The sequence below is a fragment of the Pseudopodoces humilis genome, chromosome 3 (assembly GCF_049639895.1).
Source record: "Pseudopodoces humilis isolate 2021_Gansu_Grassland_sample_001 chromosome 3, ASM4963989v1, whole genome shotgun sequence".
In the NCBI taxonomy this organism is placed as follows: Eukaryota; Metazoa; Chordata; class Aves; order Passeriformes; family Paridae; genus Pseudopodoces; species Pseudopodoces humilis.
In genome coordinates, this window is record NC_142202.1 from 12,426,203 (window position 1) to 12,444,120 (window position 17,918).

Here is a 17,918-nt window from a genome sequence, read left to right on the forward strand (position 1 = left end):
CAGGTCAAAGTGTGTTTACAGAGGCCCCCAGTGGAAAAAACCTAGGGAAAAAGCTGGCAGGTAACAGAGCAGGCCATGCAGTTTGGGAGACTTGAAGAATCTTAGGAAGAGCCACCTGAAAAGCTGTGTTGGGACAGCATACATCAGGAGAGGAGGGATGGCTCTTTAGGCAGGTGGGATTCAGATTACAGCAGCCTGTTTCCAGCAGCAGGTTCCACAAGCCAGATTTATACACTTCCATCCAGCCCAGGGTGCAGCCAGAGGGCTGTATTTTAATACTCCTTTGTAGCTACAGTTATTCCTACACCCAGGATGAGGTCAGCTGGATTTATTGCTTACTGAGTGTGACACAAACACTTGGAGATGGAATAATTCTTTCTTTTTTAATGGTCTATTGTGCACAACTTCTCTGCTGTTATTCCTAGTGAGGATGAATATGCTTTGGTTGACTTTGGCATTTAGTACCACTTTCAGAGAGCTGTCAGAGCAACACACCAAGAGATAAATCTTTTCTCAGTTCTTCTCTTATATGCAGGTATTCTGTAAAACCTCATGTCATTCCTGTTGATAAAAATCAGCTCCTCTTCAGCCAGATGGTACCTGTTGCTTTTCCTCTCCCTTGAATTCAAATGGACAGTTTTGGTGATTCCTGGTCTGACTCCAGGAGCACATTTGGATGTGATCTGCACTGCTATTTACAATGGATTTACTTTGAGTTCTGAATAGAATTAATGAGGGACCTGAAAATTGCCAAGGATCTACAGGAAAGGCTTAAATGAATTTGTGTAATACACTCTTGAGATTTACCCAGTGTTTTTTCACCCAGAGTCTGTGGTGCCTAACTTTAACAGAGTAATAAACCATACACCTCTCAATGTTCCTTGAGGTGCATTAAATATATTGGGCTACTGCAGCTGAACAGAGGGGGGTTATCTGTTTCTACAGTTCTAGTCTCTGCTTGCAGGTGATCCATTTAAAGGGGGCTTACAGTTGACTGAAGTCAGGATGTGGCTGCTCTGACTGGTTTTCCTTTCCTTTCAGGAGTTCTAACTCCCCTCTGTATGACTCCGTAGTTAATGGAAAAGGATTCTTTTGACTTCTGGGGAACTTTTCCAGATATGAATGTCTGAAAGAGGGAAGTCTTACACACATAAACCATGTTATGCCTTGGATCCTTGGGGTTTCTTTTGTGTTGTCATATCTGTCAATCTTCATGGTTTCTTTTTTTCACCTGGCAGGAGCCACTTAACTTAAAGGTAACCCTTTTGTGTGTTCCGATGTCATGCCACAACTGCATATATCTCATTATTTGTTCTTGTGTTACTTCACTTTTTCTTAGTGCTTGGTTGTAACACCAAGCCAGGATTTAAACTCCAAGGAATGAAGGTAAAGATTTGAGGACAATCCTTACACAGCAAAAGGGAGAAAATTCTCTCTGTGAGCCATATTTGACAAGAAGTCAAGGAATACAGGAATAAAATGACAATTGCCACAAGCCAGACTGAGAAAGACCTTGAAAGAAATATTAATAGGAAATGGCAAAATATTCTTCAGCCTTAGAAACCAAAAAGAGCAATGACTGAATAGTTTCCTGTATAATGAAGGAGAGGGGAGCACAATTCAAGAACAGATGGGAATTGAACTGAATGGTTTGTGCTGGGATGGAGCAGTCCTAGGATGGTGACCATTGAGCAAAGGCAAGCAGCTGTGAGGTTATGGAACTTTCTAGATGACAACACAAAGAACTTAATCCTATCAAGCCAAGAGACCAGCTAATTTTCATCATACAATGCTGAAAGAGCTGGCACATGAAACTGCAGGACTGCGGCTGAGTATCTTTAATAAACCTTTGGGAGAATGGATATGACTATGGAATAGCAAATTCAGTACCTTTATTTAGAAAGAGAGAAGAAGTGATATGGGGAAGGACAGGCCATTAATCTCACCTCAGCTGCATGCATGGCTGAGAACAAAGTCTGAAGGAAGGACTAATTAAGACACATGAAAAATGTGCAGTGGTATAAAGAGTAGTATGGCTTTACCATAAATAAGCTAAAGGAAAGGCAGACACAGCTTTTTTTTTTTTTTTTTTTTTTGTCTTAAAGGAAAGTACTCAAAAATTTGAAAGAGGGCTTCCAAGCTTCTGGTCTTTGGAGAATATTCTTAAATATCACTCCTTAGTGGCTCAGACTTTACAGTGGCTTTGCTCAGCGTTTCCCTCCAGACTTCCCTTAAGTTTCCTGCTGAATAAAACCATCTTCAGCAGACATTTACAATATAGTTGTGGTTTCCTCCCTGCACACCAGACACCAAAAGCTAGATGTCATGCTGAGCCTTACTTTGATATTGAAATAATTTACATGATTGTTTCTGCAGTATTTTATCTTTAATGCTTGTTATTGGTTTGTGTGCCTGCAGATAAATGTCCTTGTTTTGAAAATAAGGGACAGCATGACCCAGCCAGAACATCAAAGAGAAATTTAATGGGGTGTAATTTTGTTTCTAAACAAAACCAAAACAGTCAACATTTTAAAATGCTTTTAAAGCAATCTTCAATCTACATTGTTACAAACAATCAGTTGGCCAAGTAAACAAAGCGAGGCGATCATTTTTATGTGAATTTTATGCAATTTAATTGTAGTATCTTAGAATTACATGGAATATCTTCACACTTGGAGTACTTTTACGATTCTTGTACAGTGCAGAGAAACACCAGGGAAAGCTGGGTTGTGTCAGGTGAAGTGCTGACTCAGCCTGTCCCCACTTTCCAGTTCAGCTCAGATTTTTGCCACTTTGACTGGAGCATGGTCGAGCGTAGTGGATGTCACATCAAATCAGACCTGACTTTTCTGTTTCTTTAAAATGCTAGACCTGCATGCAACAGTCACCACACACGCTGATAGAGATATGCAAAGTGGAAGAACTAAATGCTCCTTGAAAACTGCTGCAATCAGCAATATATCCTTAAAATGTGTTTACTTTAAATGTCGCTTTACACTTTTTGCTCTGTAGATGTGATCCCTGTGCATTTTGGGCTGCTTAGGATATTGCTTCATTGGAGAATTTTGAGTGCAGGATCCTCAGAGCCATTAAAGTTTTTGATCCTGAAGACTTCTCTAATTAGTAGACCACAAAGAAAGAGAATGGCTGTTGCTTGTAGGGAGGGGAAAAGGTCATCAATGACCTTCATTTACTGTCTACCTCATGAAACAGCAAGATTTCCTGGGAGGATTCCATAAAGATTCAAAGTGATACTCAGGCTTTAGGTAGGCCTGTCTTTTACATCTACCTCCTCTCTCTGAAGATGAAGTTGGTCAGAAAATGTTGGATGCCAAGGAACAGGAGCAGAACTAAGACAATGATCTGTGTGTCCCTTAAAAAACATCGCCACGAGGGAGAGAGGAACATGAAGTAAATATTGTTCTCTGTGGAAGGCTAGTCATACAGTAATTAGGTGGTAATTTAAGCTTCCCAATCATGTAGAATCATATAGGATCTAGTAACAGATTCCTAACAACAGGAAACTTGCAATCTACACATGGTAGGGGATTTTTCCTTTTTTTTTGAGTTTCAGTGAACTGGTGGAAAATGTCTTTATTTTGTATTGTCCCTTACAGCCCCCTGGAACATATTTCTGCCATTCCTGAACACAGATTTTGAGTTCCATCAGTCTTGGTGGGGATGTTTCTTGTTATCGAATGCCTGCAGCAAAGCGAAAAAAAGAATCTCCCCTAAATTTAATTTAATAAATTTAATAATTTCTGTCCATGCTACATCTTTGTTACATTTCTCCTCTCTTTTAGTCTCTCTGCTCTTACAGGCCTCCTTCAGCTTCTCTTGAGATTGAATTTTGCTGATGAAGTAAAAGAATTAAAAAACAATAGGATATTCCCTGCTCTTCCAAAATTACAAGAGGACAGAATCCATACCACTGCATGTGTGTGAGAGCTTTAGAAAACAGTTATTTTCCCTACCTAGCACAGCTGACCGTGTGCTTCCAAACATTAATCTGCTGCTCTTTTTTTTTCTTTTAGGTTGGCATATTGAGAAAATTTTCTTCCTGGTAAAGTTAGTACATTCCAATTTACCTAGCCTATGGAAATGTGAAATCACTCAGTCTGCATTCATTGATTTTTTTATTGTCTTCTTATTAAGGTTTAATTGTGTTAACCTAAGAAGTCAATCTCAACACTTTCATTAAATTCAGATGTATGAAGGTCTCTGAGACTGATGTAAATTTCGAGTCACTGTTTTCTTGCCACCTTCATTTTTACAGCCCTTTTATTAAGTCTAGACTTTGTCTTTTGATGCACGATGTTTTCTAAACCAGACTGAGAGCTGGGTGAAAATTTGTGAGTGAATGAACTTTGTAGATATCCACATATGAACTGAGTCTTGCCTTGAGCAAAATTCTGACCTGACTTAAAAAAAAAAAATAGAATAGTAGCTAATGCTGTCTGTCATTACAGCTTACATGCTGATAACCTGAATATTGCCATCTGGCTTCCAAATTCCTTCTGACTTTAGAGATATTACTGATTTCAGCAATATTTAAAGAGAAGTGTATCAGATATTTAAGGTGAAAAAGGGATGAAAATACAGTATCATCTTTTGTGATATGTTGACCCTGGCATCCACAGGGTTGCTTGCTTACTTCACTCCCTCTCTTACTCCATCCCATCCCTGCAAGATGTGGCAGAGAATAAATAGGGAGACTGAAAGTGAGAAAAACCTTTGGACAAGACAAGGAAGATTTTATAGGGGAGAGAAAGAAAGGAAAACCCCTAGAAGTAATGTGGGGGCAAGTATTCTATACCTACTAGATGTCTATTGTCAAGGTCACCCTTAAGAAGCAGATATTTATGTGGTTCACATCTGTAACATTTTTGTCTCTTCAAGAATCCTCCTGTCATGTCAGAAAACACAGACTAGATTCCTAAACCCAGTGAGCAGTAAAAAATGCCATCGCATATTTTGTTTTTACATTGTGATTTTCCTTTCTGTGCACTTAATTACTTTAGGCAGTGTTTCAGGTGTGCTCACTTAAAACATTGAGGCCTCCTCAACAAAACATGCTCTGATTCACTTCACTAATTAACTCTCTTTCTGCTCTGCTGTGAGACAGCTGGGAGAAAGGCTGAGGTCTATGGAATTCAAAATAGCCCAAACCTCCATGAAACGCTGTTAAAAATACCCCTGTATCCCACAAACACAGGTACTTGACATTCTGGGTCTGTAACCAGGCATTAGCATCATATCCAGCATGACTTTACAGAAAATCATCAGCTGAAAAATAAAGGGGCATTTAAATAATCCACATAGTTTACAATTCAGTGCTAGATAGAGTTTTATTAAATTACGGATTTGCATACAGTCTACAAACCAAATAAGTCATCAAATTTAATTTCAGTGTTGAAAGTACAAGGATGAAAGTCAATTGTTAATTCCCTTGGTGGTGCAGGATCTCATTGACATGTCTGCCTGAGTGTGACAATCCACTGGTTTGAGTTTCAAGCAACCAATCTGGAGCCACTATTGGAAGGACTTTTATAAATAATTCTCATTATCAGTCAGAGACCAACTGACCCTTCCTATTCAGGAGACTGGAGACAGCTGTCTTATTGTCCATGTTGGCATTACCACGTGTGAAATTCTCAGTAAAACAGGGTTTGTTTTATTTAAAAAAATGCTTTGTCCATGATTGCTTATGTTACTGATCAGCATTGTGTCATAATCCACCACAATGAATTCAAGATTTTTTTGCTAAGATCCTGAATGCTCTATCACTTAGAAATCATTTTCCATGGTAGTATTGATCACTTGACTGACTGTAGGCCCAGCATCAGTGGAGGACTGGTGACTACTTGTTGAAACCCCAGGGTCCAAATGGCTATGCTGAAACCAAATCACCTACTAGGATGTGTTGAAAAAAAGTCATGTTATTACATTCCGAAAACCTTATTCCACCCTCCTTCAGGTTTCCTAGTGAGTGGGTGGAAAGTGGATGATAGAGCCAAAGGACTGCAAATTCAGAGCCAGCCCCATGGATTTGCAGAACTTGTCAAAGAAATTGAACTAAATTCTTTCATGTACTGTAATGAAAATTCTTCATCTGCTTCATGGCTAACAAAACAGAAAATGTTTGCTTACCCACAGGCATTAATGCTATTGAGTTACTACAAAACACCCCTGAGGGGGAAGTTTTTATTACTGTAGTAAAAGAGGATAATCAGAAAGCAGCAAGTGAGGAAAGTTTGAGAAGCGTCAAATTGCTCTAAAAATGGCATAACCTCTTGCCGAAAGACTGATACCTCAAAGATGAATCACATTCAGAGCTTGCCAGTTTCTCAAAGCTGAAACTATTATTGGCCACATGAACTGCATTTAGACAAAAATTAAGAATGATAACTCAGAACTGGTTAGAAATATTCAGTAAATGTCTACAAAAAATAGTCTGTACTTTGTTCTCTGCTTGTTTATGTAATGTAAGAAGTTCAGTGAAGCATAACTCACTCCATAAGCACCCTGCTCATCCCTTGGCACTCTTAGGGAACAATAGGGGCCTAAAAGAATGTAAATAAAAACTCAGGTTACAGCCCTTCATTACAATTCCTCATGGGCTCACACAGGATTACGTGCATGGAGCCCTGTGCTTTACTGCGTCTGTCTTCAAATGGGTTCTGGAGCTCTGTCCTTTACAGGAGGACAAAAGGTTCCTCAAGAGCAACTGTTAATATTCTGTATTCTACAGATCCAAATAATTTGCAAAAACTCCTTCCAGGGTCATTGGTAAGTTTTCAAAATCATGACAAACTTCCCTGAAATGAAAGAAAAGAAGTCTGCAACATTGAAATACATTAAAGAGACTGTTCCTGGTAGTTCTTGGCCAATCAGCCTGGCATCTGCCCTGGAAAAAAAGAGTCTGTTACTATTGATTTGAAAGCATTGATAATTTAATGGCAATGTAATTAAACTTTGATAAGACTTGCATTAATTCTGCAGAGTTTTCTCATTAGGAATAAAAATAACACAAAATCAAATTGTTATACAATCTATGGATGAAAAACAGCTAAGTGGTGTGCCCCAAAGCTGACCTGGAAACAGGAAGACATGACTCCTGTCTGAAATCTTTCTTTTCGTTCTACAATTAGCCTAGCAAAGGGTGTGTAACACAGGTGAAGTTTAAAGCAGTGCAAGTATAGGGAATATGGCAATTGCTGAAGGAGAGAAGATGGCTGATATGGAATAACCTGGTTTGGTTTGACATACTGAAAAGAGCAAAGAAAAATGTCTTTTAGTGGGGAATTCTTCTGTGGAGGCAATGACAATAAGGATGGAGGATTCTCTTTGGGCAAGTGACACTGGAGAAATCTTGAAACTCTTGTGGTTTACCACCCAAGTGAGAAAACAGGGTGATGTTGTGACCTTAAGACTTTGGCTGATGCCTGAGGAATTATGACACCTTTGGGGTACAGAAGGTACCCCATCTGTACATTTGGTACCTGTGGTCACTAATGAACTGGGGGGCAAATTAAAACTGACCCAGCCAAGTCCAGTCCTGGAAGCAGCTTAGACTTTGAGGATTTGACTTTCAGGGAAGACTTACTGGATTTGGCTGTGCCACCAAATGGCCTCCTCTGGGAGGTATAGGTGCAGAATACACCAGATGAAACATGAACAAAGAGTTGCCATGCTAGGGCTGTTTAGTCCGGCAGGGAGGAGAATACCCAAGTCAGAAGGCTGGGAGCTGAAGGTGACAAACTCAGAGGTGAAATAAAACATGGGGAATGGAATTAACACAGGGAATGGAGTTAAATTTAGCTTGACAAGCCTGGTGGTTGTCTGAGCACTCTCTGGGATTTTAAAAAGGAAGAATGGATTTGTAGTCCAATCAGAAATATTTCAACAGAGTCCCAAGGCTTCCCTTATGCATGAAGCCAGTCACAGAACACATTAGCCTGTCCTGTCCTGGCACCATGATCTGTGATAACAACCTCCAAAAAATTAAAAAAAAACCAAAAAAAAAACCCCAAAAATCCAAACAAACAACAAAAAAACCCCCAAACACCCTACAGTTGTATTGCTTTATACAACAACAAAGTTGGGTTGAAACACACCTTTGTGATTGTCCCAGGAAGGAGAACAAGCTGTAGCATCTCAGAAAACATTCAAAATGCTCTACACATGAAAAAGAAAGCTTCCAGCTCTTGATTAGCCTCAGAAATCTTATCAATGGTGAATTATCAAAAGGTAAAAGTACAGCAGGAGGGATTGCCTAATTTCCATTCTTCTAATGGGTTCAGTTTAGAAGGTTAATATACAATATTAATCCCCCCCAGGCACAATGTCCTATCAGGGAGCATTACCAAATGTCAGAGGGGAATGCTCATGAGAGGAAGGTCAAGAATTTATCATCCTTTCATTAAATAATTTGAATCAAAATCAAAGAAGAAGGAAAGTGTAGAAAATCAGAAGCTGCAATGGCAGCGAGATTAAAACTTGTTCTTTCAGAAGGATTACTGTTAAATTTTCACAGTAAATGGCAAGCTGGTGTGTTTTGTTGGTCTTGAAAACCCTGAGCAGCTTTCCCCTGTGTGATGACCTTTCCCCTGTAATTTTCCTTTGAGCAAATTGATAATAGGAAAATAAGAGGGAAGATAATCCTGCCCGGATGTTCTCTGCCCAGTCACTGTCTTGTAGGTGCTCAAGAATCTGTCTGCAAATGAGAAAAAATAGTGCCTTTATTTCATGAAAACTCATGAGCTATTTAGCTTTAAATCAAGAATTACAGCAAATTCTGTGATTTCAGAACTTTGCATTGTGTGAATAATTATGTTTTTCCTATAAGAATATAAAATTATTACTTGGTTAAGTGTTGTTTCTTCATTTTAAGCTTTATTACAACTAATGTTTTCCACATTTATTCTTGTCTTCCCCTTTCTCCCCTACCATTTCCCCTTTCTCCCCATTGATCTCACCTTTCTTTTTATTATGCCATTAAGAGAGTTGGATATATTTTGTCTGATATGAGCTTAGTTAATCTAAGAAAATATAAGGTATCTTCATATTTGAATTCTGTGGTGACAGAAAAAAATAATTTCATCTGCCTGTAGATTTTCAGTGGTGTTTAGAAATTAAAGAAATAGTAAACCCCTTTCCTTTTGGAAATCAAGAAGTGTACATTTTCCATATAAGCTACTCTAGGTTTGAATATATATGATGATGATAGCCTTAAATTGATAATGCAACTGTGCCTAAAATATAGGCCGAGTCCTAGCAGTTCTGGCACCAAACTCAGTCGCATAATAATGATGTTGTTTTATATATTCTTGTTTTTTTTAGACTTTGAGTCTATTTAAAAGAAAATAATTCCTCTTCTGCACAGCCTCAGAGGAAGCTGGAGGGTGACAGAATGTTCTATTAAGTGAACTAACGGAGCAGCTCTTTCTCCTAAACTTGTGTAACTCTGGAAATGCCATGTGCTGCTTGTTCACTTCCCTAATCATATTAGCAAGTTAAGAAAGGTCCCTTCCTTCTTTTAGGATGTTTTCCTACATCACAATCTTGCAGACCCACTTGCTGCTAATTGCAGTGATTTCAAATATGTTGGCACTAAAGCTTGGTGGGTGCTGAAAATAATTCTGCAAATATTTCCTAATATTCCTATATTACCATGATATTGGTATCATGTTTGCTTTGGCAGTGTTCACTCTCCTTGGAGATTTTCTTTCACTAGCAGGCTTTTAATGTCATGAATGGGTGCAAAGCAATGTATTTTGGATAAATGCTGCAAACTTCCAGGAAGCAAATTTCGAAACCAAAATGGTAACTATTACTGCTGCAAAAGTAGCTTAAGCAGACTGCTGGACCTGTTGAAGTTGGTATGGGTGAAATAGCTCACGACTTTTCAACAGCACATCTGGGAGTTCAGGGAAACTGCCGGTGTACACCAGCAAGAAGCTTGACTGCTAAGCCATATCCTTGAAACATCTGGGCATCATTACTTGAGATGTGCACACTTTGTCCTTGGGGAAATGAGGAATTTAAGTGCCCAAATAAATGTACCGTGCTGCAGTTTAAAATACACACTGAACTGCTTTACCGTTCTCATCTTTCTTTCCTTTTGGATGTTGCACAGCCCTGCAATGATCAGTTCATAAGTGAACTTTTGTGAAAAATAGTTTTCAAAGGATTCCCATCACTTTGTGTCTTCCAAAAATCTTCCTGATGTTTCTCATGCAGGATTTTTACTGCCAGCCCTACACACTGGAGAAGGTAACAGTATGAAAATACACTAATGGGTTTGAAAGGGAAGAAAGATACAGCTGAGGTGATAACAGGAAAGGAAGGAAATGAACCTTATTTCTAAAGATCCTTTGTTTTAAAGAGGAAGGGGAATAGATGGATTTGTAGCTTTTGACTGGTAATTTTCAAACTTTTACATATATACCATGAAATGTTGGTAAATCAGAATATTATAAAATTGTGAAACCTACTCTTTTAACTGCCTTTCCACCCCTGATCTCCATTAAGCTAAGTGTAGGAACAAGGCTAAGCATGGTAAATAAAATTACTTCTTTCTTCCAATTCATCTTTAATATATATTGCAATGTTAGGGGGAAATGAGAATATTCATTTTCTGCAGCATTTCATCTTTCACTGCTCTTTAGGCTCAATTTGCTGAGCCCTTCTTTGATGAAGTTACGAAAAAAGAAATCAAAGGATGAAAGTGTGTTGATAGGCAACCTTAGAGAAATTGTATTCAAGCTAAAGGAAAGAGGAAACTGCTTTCTTGTGGGTGCAAAATGTAAGATGTTGACAAAAATCTATAAAGAATTTGATGTAGAAGGAGGAGTAACATTTCTTTGGAAAATAGAATGTTGGCATTTAATGTTTCTTTAGATGTTTGTCTTTGCCTCAATCACTGCTATTTAAAGTTTCCATGTGGTGTTAGACAAAAAACCTTAGATCAGTTTATTGCCAGTGTATACAGCTTTTCCCAAAGTATAAAAAATCAAACCACATGTAATGTTTGCAAGCGATTTAGTGTTGCTCTGTGTGTACTCAGTGCCTTACAAGATGCACTTAATTGTTTTAATCATTTATTTAGCATTACCTGATTAAACATGCAGACATATCACCATAATTAAGCTGGTTCTGCTTTGAACTTGACTCAGATCAGCAGTTTTTACCATGCTTAGTAGGAAACTATCACTCTGGCATTAAATGGTGTGAAATCCAGTCTGAGGTTCCTTTAGAGAACTCTCAAAATAAGAATGTTACCCTTCTTTTTCTTTGTCTACTCTTCTCTAAGTGAGGGGTGCAAAATTTTAGCCAGAGCATCTTTGTTCTGGAAATCATCCCTTTAAAATCTACAAGACAGACAAAGTGTGGCAGAAGGGAAGAGCTGTTATAAGTAATTTAAGAGAAACTGGAGCTCAAAGATGTTAACTTTTCCCAAGATCAGACAGGAGGCAGGAATTATGAATCAAGAACGGACCTTAAGGGCAAAATGTTCCTTCTGGATTTGTTTCCTTAAATATTGGAAGGAAAAAGTTTGTGATCTCCAGATTTGCTATAGCAGGGATAGTTCTTCCTTGGAAGAATCTCCATGGAAACTCACAGTACAGGTTGGAATGGAGTCTGCAAAGCAAAGGTAGTGCAGCTCTGGGCTGTCTCACCATGGCAAGGAATTTTCTGTGTGGTAACATTTCCTTGAAAGTGGATTAGGAATTGTGAGCAAAGGAAATGTTTTTGTCAAGGAGCAAAGCCAGAAGTTTGGCTGTAAGTGAAATGTTGGAGCAGTGTGGCACCTCTCCTAGGGTTCTAGGGTTATCAGATTGTAAAGGTGAAAAGTAGAACACATCCAGAAGAACAATCACTCCCAGAACAACCCAGATTTGCTTACCTCACCTATTGAGTAGAACTGCTATTGCATATGTCATTTATTCTGTATTTTTCTGCAGGAAAAGCAGAGGAAGTCTTGACTGATATACTTTTCAAATGGGTACAGTATTTCCTACAGAGAATGAAAGTTTTGAATGATAAAGGGGGTCTGGAAAACTTTCAATTTTTTGTGGAATTCTGGGATGTAAGGAGCAGACTCAGCCTGTTCTGGGTGCAGTGACACAGAGAAGAAATGTTGTAGCTCTATTATGTCTAAGATTTCAAGAAGACATTGAACATTGTGGTATTTTTTTTAAGAGACTGATGTTGGTTTTGTCTACCCATGCATATCTTGATTTAAATTATAATTTTTACGTCCCAGGAAATACAGACCGGTGCTCTTTCTGTTCCAAACTGAGTGCTGAAACTTAATTTGTTTTGAGTTGATGGTGCTGCATTGTCAGTTGTACCATGACTCAAAAAAGAAATTTAATTTTTACTCCCATAAACTGCACTTTTTCTTCATTGTTATACTATTACCCTGATATTCTGACCATAAAACAGTTGGCTAATGAGGTTTCACTTTAATTAGTGAATTAATTGATTTAATTTTTGTAGCTTATTTAAGATATTTAGATTTCTTGTTTATTTACTTTCTATAAATTTACAGTTATGCTCTTTTATTGAGAAACAACATTAACTATAAATGACAATTTACTTTTTGATAGGCTCTTTTATATTTTAAGTTGTACCTGAGTGCTCAGAGTAGCAGTTCTGAATTTCCCCTCAAAGATAGACTTGATATTTATGCAGTGGTCCTGATTCTGCCATTATCTGTGTGTAAAGTGCTTAATATTCCTGAATTTAAAATTCATGCCTTCAAGTGGTGTTTCTTTGAGGAATGGTGTCTTTGTTCACAGCAGAGCATGCATAAAATTTGACCACTTATATAGGAAAGGTTTTTTTAAGAAGTCAAAAAATATGAAATTTTCTGGTAGAAATTGTGATTTGCTTTTATTGAGAATACTTTTGGGAACACAGCATTACTAAGTGATAAATATGTCAGAAAGTAAAAGCAGAATCTTGACTCTTAATGGCCAAACCTGTAGGCATTTGCCAGAAGTGTTTTTCAGCCTGTACACAAACTTTCTCCTGTCTCCTCCCTCTGGTCTTCCTGTCTCTTGAGACTTCTACAGTTACTCATTTCCAACAGAGAAGATTCCATTTGGAGAAGCTTCTTATTTTACTCCACGGACTTTAAAATCCCCATTGTGAAAATCTGCTTTTCTTTACAGCTGGGTTAGTGTGGTTTTGTTTAGCATTGCAGCTGCTCATATTTCTCTTTATGGGACATTTTTTTGGCTTTGTTTTTTTGTCTCATGTTGTTTTTGTGGTAACTTGCCCAGAGTGGGAGTTGGAACAAATTAATTTTCCTGAAATGTAATTCTGGGAGGGCTGCACCAGATGAGAGAGAATATGAGAGGGTCTCCATTACTGTGTTTATAGCTACCTGTCGCTATTGATCACTAACTAATCTTCTTAGAAGTATCATTTCAATTTTCCTTTTTTCAGTGTGGACTAAGCACTGTTGCCAACACACATTTTTCTCTGTCAGACATCACAGTAAGTATGTGTCAGAAAAAAAATTTGAAAGCCATGTCTTCAGATTGCTGTTTAAAAAAGACTTTTGAATGACTCCAGTGGAGGTGTCATGCTTACTGGCATTGAAAATTAGAATTTTTGAAAGCAAGGAAGTTGGATATTTTCTACCAACCTGCGCTGAGCACCTACACAACCTGAAGGAAAAACAGGTGAAAATTAAGTCAGAAAAAATAGGTAAATGTAAAAAATAGGTAAGTAGAGAGACTTGAGATTTGGAAGTGGCACATGAACAATCTGTATTAAATGCCTAAAATCAAAAGGCAACATCTTAAAAATCAGTGAGAGAATGAGTGTGGGTCTATGTTTTGCCAGGGGCAGCTGTGGGACTTTCTGTACTCTGAACATCTCTTCTGGTTTTGATTCATGGGACATTGATTTCTGTGTTTCTAGTGATACAGGGAAATACTGTCTGAGCAATATTCATGGAAGTTCAGTGGCCTTCTTGGTAGGACTGTCCACCCCAATCCTCACGAAACTGCAGGAACTCACTGGGACATGGTTTATCACTGGCAGGGAGAGCTGAGCTCTCAAGGGCTGGGGTGTTCACAGCCAGTTTGCACTGATTTATCAAGATTTTAGCAAGCCTGGTTGGGTGGTATTCCAGATATGAATTATGGTACTTGAAATTCTGTAGGAAGCATGGGAAGGAAAAAGGTACTTCATCCAAGGAGCTGCTTGGGAGGGAATTCAAGAGCTGTGGGAGCAAGAGGTTGCACCAAAATCTGTCTTGGAGGCTGCAGCAGGCTCCAGACAGTGCAACTTTCTGTTTTCATGTGAGAAAATCACAGAAAATCTTGGTCCTTCCTCATGTTTCCCCTGTTGTTAGAGCTTTCTGTGATTGTTTTTTGGGGATCACCAACCTGGATTTGCCAGGCTCTGTGGGGAAAGGGTAAAGGTCTCAGGTAGGCAGGCAGGAGGCACACCTACCCTTCAGGGATTCCTACAGAAAGAGCTGCCCCACCTGCTCTGCTCTCTCTGTAAATAAAATAAAACAAAATCAGGAACTTTGATGACGCTGGGAGCGTCCAGGCAGTGAAATGAGAATTATTCAGTAAATAACAGTAAATGCTACTTCAGTAGTAGCATTTCAAGAAGATGGTGCGTGTTCTCCACTCAAAGTAAGAACATTTGGTTAACTCACATGTCTGTCACTTCTGCACCTTCCTTCAGCTGCTGTTTAGGTGAGAAGTGCATGTGCAGCACCTGTGGTCCAGATGAGCTTCCAAACCAAACTCCTCAGCTGACTTCCAATAAATGAGAATTAATGTACAGAGGTAAAAAACCACTATCAACCTTTCCAGATATCACATACATACATACATACATACATACATACATACATACATACCTACCTACATACATACATCTATATCTCAGGGTACAATATGTAATAACAAAGCAAGCCATAGGTTGGACAAACCTGCCCTCACAAAGGAAATAATGCTGCAGAGGAAAGTAAATAGACTGAAGCTTGTGGAGACAAAACAATAACTACTCAAACTACTGAAGCTTGTAGAGACAAAACAGTAACTACTCAAACTATTAGAAGTTATAGTAGATGCAGAGGGCATTTCAGAAGGAGAAGTCCACCTGTAAATTTGGAAATAAAAATTTGGAATGGGCAGTTTCTTTCCTAGTGCAAGAATGAAAGAGGGAATGAGTGGCAAGAGATCAAAGGGCACTTACAGGATGTACAGAACGGATGAGGGAGAGGCAGGCAAGACAGAAAGCAGGATCAAAGGACACTAATGATGAAGAAGCTCTGCTTGCTGTCTCCTGTAAAGAAACACAGTGAGTCAGCAGAAGTTCAGAGGGTATTAAAAGGAAAAATCTAAAAGGAGATCACATTAGAAGCAAGCTCCATGTATTTCTTGCCCATCAGGGGATGTATTAATTAAAGGGACATGGGCAACATTCACGCACAAGTTTTTTAAGTGCGGGGGCCTTTGGCTTTCAAACTCTGGATTAAAAAGCCTTGAAGAGAGCAGTCTGAAAAAAGGTAAAGCAGCCAGCACATTCATTGGCAGTCCCATTACTGGGCTTGGTGGAGCCTTGTCTGGAGTGCTTTGAGTTCAGTTCTGTTCCCAGCTAATGCCCTGTTGTCATTAAAAACAAATGGTGCATGTGTTTATTTTCTGTTCTTTCATTTTCCTCTGAGGCAATGACAGAAATATTTTTCTTGTCTACTTATGGGTCATAAAGCTACTTTCCACAAGTCTATTGATGAGCTAGGGGATGTGCCAGGGAAAAGGAGCTTCAGACTGTACTCTGGAAACACACTTAATTAAGGATATCAAAGACATGATTAGAATAATTAAGAAATTGCTCAGTATAATATTTAGCGCTGAAGCAATTTGTGATTGTAATCCATGGCCCCAGAGGACTTCCTGCATAGTATAGGCAGTCTCCCTATTGCTGTTTTTGAGAGGCCTGTTTGTGTCTGAGTCAGTAAGTGACATGTGCAGGGCTGTGCCACAAATCCAGCAGAGAGCTGGAAGCCCAGCCCACACCTGAGAGTGGAAAGAGAGGAAGGAAATGAGCCATTTTGGAAAAATCACAGTTGAACCTTATATGTAGTCTAGAAGAAACATTGCAGGGAAGTATTAATGATTCCCTCTGGAATAGGGAAAGGATAAAACCAACATGACAATTCCTCCCTGAAACACAGATTTCAGTATCTTTACATTAATCCCCACCTCCTTCTATAGGCCATGCAAGCAGTATGGTGTGTCAGGAGAGAGGACGCTTTTCAGGAAATTCTTTGCACTGCTCCTTGAAATAAAATGTGTTTTCTAAAGCCTTGGGAGATCGATGGGAGAGGTACTTCTGCAAACATATGTAAAAATCCCTGTACAGGGTGTTCTCTTTTCAGTGTGTGTATGCCACAAATTGTCACGGAGCAGGCAGTAACAACAATTTGGGGAACTTACATTGCAAGGTGCTGGGTCAGTTCATGTAGCTGAGGATCTGCTTGTCTCTCTTGTACTAAATCCCCCTAAATCTTTTTAGATTTGCTTAAACGAGTGAAACTTGCTCTGTGTCTAGCTATTTGTGGAATAGGTGTGGTTAATCAAGAGCACCTTCTTCACAGTCCATGTCTTTGTGCTGCAGTTTCTCTGTGTATGCCCTGAGGAATTTCTCCAATATGCTCAATATAATCATTGGACCTTCTGTCTTTATTGCTTTCTGTTCAATTTCTTGTAGCTGGCTTGCTTTTTGCTACTACCCTAAATTTTTGCTTGCTCTCTGTTTCTTGTTGAATACAATATGGAATGAAAACAGTTTAAACAAGACCTAGAAATACAGAACTTCTTTAGCAATTATTCTGCTCTTTTATCTCTCTCAATTTTAATGCAATTTGGCTTCCTTCTTTTATCCCTGATCAGTGTTCTGCTGCTCTTGCATCTCATTTTCCATATCTGCTTAAATCAATTAGTTTCTGATTTCCTGATTGTACTGTCTACTCTAGTAAATTCTGCAACTACTTCAGTGAACCTTTCTCTTACAAGATTGTATTCCATTTTACCATATGTTTTCATAGTCATGAGAGAAACTTCCTCCTCTGTTTTCTATATCAAGCCTAAGAATATATCTCTATCATCCGTGTCTCCCATACCTAGGATTCTTGGCAGAAGGTTGAAAGTACCAAAACTGCCAAATTGTGCAGAACCATTTTTATTTACTGATTCACATTTATAAATGCTGAATCTGAGAAATTTTTAGTAACTTAAAAACTTAATTTATTTTTCTTTGGAATCATGTTGTCCTGTTTGTTGATCCATGTTGTGTGGTGATCCTTGAAAGATATCAAGATGCACTTTGCGTGTTTATGATTCCACATTTTTTAGTGAATTAAACCTCCTGAATGAAAAGTTTAAATTTGGATAGAAATTTAATTTTAAGGTCCTGAAATTTTAGCCAGCTTTTAGCACCATGAGACATGGCAGTAATGAGAATGAAGGCAAAAACTTGAAATATATTAACATGTGCAGTCTAATCCCTGATGATACCCTTGGTCCATTTCTGCTGGTCAAAACCATGCGTGGAAGAAAAATCAGTCAAAAAATGGAAAATCACTCCAGTTTTAACAGAGAAATATTTATTGTTGCTATGAAAAAAAGAAAACTTGACACATGATCTGGTGAAATTAGAAAAAAAAAACCCATTTAGCCAGTTTCTGTGCTGGAAGGCCAAAAGGAAATGAGGATAGGCTAGCTGACACTGCCTGAGGATCCAGCCTTGGAATGAGGCAACATAAAGGAAAAAAATGTACACACTGCAGCTAAAGTAGTGGTTGATAAAGTGAGAACAGAGGAAAAGTAATAGTGCCAGCACTACAAAAAAGATTTAATAGGGGTTTGAAACTGAAC